This window comes from Papilio polytes, unplaced genomic scaffold, assembly GCF_000836215.1.
Source record: "Papilio polytes unplaced genomic scaffold, Ppol_1.0 DF821328.1, whole genome shotgun sequence".
Taxonomy (NCBI): Eukaryota; Metazoa; Arthropoda; class Insecta; order Lepidoptera; family Papilionidae; genus Papilio; species Papilio polytes.
This window is the reverse complement of record NW_013527876.1, coordinates 1-1,051: the sequence shown is the minus strand read 5'-3', so window position 1 is coordinate 1,051 and position 1,051 is coordinate 1. Positions and strand designations below refer to the sequence as shown.

General features: G+C 28.0%; 1 long non-coding RNA gene across 1 annotated transcript; it reads left to right on the top strand.

Moving 5' to 3' along the window:
• The first annotated feature begins 6 nt into the window (after positions 1–6).
• LOC106109027 lies at positions 7–1,045 on the top strand. Its single transcript, XR_001225987.1, has 3 exons — positions 7–228; positions 437–470; positions 777–1,045. It is a non-coding gene; the product is annotated as an uncharacterized LOC106109027 (long non-coding RNA).
• Positions 1,046–1,051: the final 6 nt, after the last annotated feature.

Here is a 1,051-nt window from a genome sequence, read left to right as displayed (position 1 = left end):
CGAGTCGGGAGCCTGGACATCTTTTATTATACTGTAATTAATTTTTAAATTATAATTTTTTTATTGTAAAAAATATTGTAGTTTTTATTAACACAATTGACGCAGCTAAAGTCTAATTGGTGAGTTAATTTCTAAACAAACAATATCCTATGGTTAAAATATGTGTAATACAAGTTTTCTAAGTTACTCCTCTGTTACAGATTTCAATCCTGTTGCCGATTGTTAAAAGTAAGCATTCATTTTTAATTTAATTGTCATAAATTATTTAAAATTCTTTCCGTTTTTTTAACTTCAATTAAAATCTAATGATGAGTTTACCACAGACCTGTTCTGATTGAATTGAGGATACCATATTATATTTTTCTGATTGTATTCTGTTATACTAATGGTTAAAACATATATGATAAAAACTATAATGTTTTTTGTTTGTTTGCAGATTAATTAAACCAGCCCTCCATCATTCATACAAGGTAATTTGCCACATATACCTCATAGCAAATACAATCATTTCAAGTATATTTTCCTCTTTGTACATTTACTCTACCTTTTTATTAGTTTTCATTGCTGCAATATAAAAGAAACAAACCTCCATTCCAATCTCAAAAGAAGGTTTTTTCGCCAGTGGGAACCGACCTTTATATTAATAATGATGATAAAACTGTAACCTTATGCCACCGTGACGGTCATTACAAGCTCAACAGGCCTGACGACATCTAGAAAGTACAAATTTTGTTGTTTTTAATGTAATCTCTAAAGTGTTTTATATTTTGTTGCAGATTGATCAAGTGGAAATATTATTCGACATCATATGATGTGATTAATTTGTAAGTATATTTTGCATTCCATATGATAACATTTTACTAGAAAAACTTAACAATAACAGAGTTTTCACGTATTCGTAATCTAGCTTTTGAAAAACTCATAATGAAAATATATTAGTAGTAATTAAGTAAAATTATTTAATCATTACTGTGTCATTAGTGTTAGGTTGAACAAAGTTTCAACAGAGTAAAACTCGAGTTATGTAGTTGAGAAACGCATTTCATGAAGT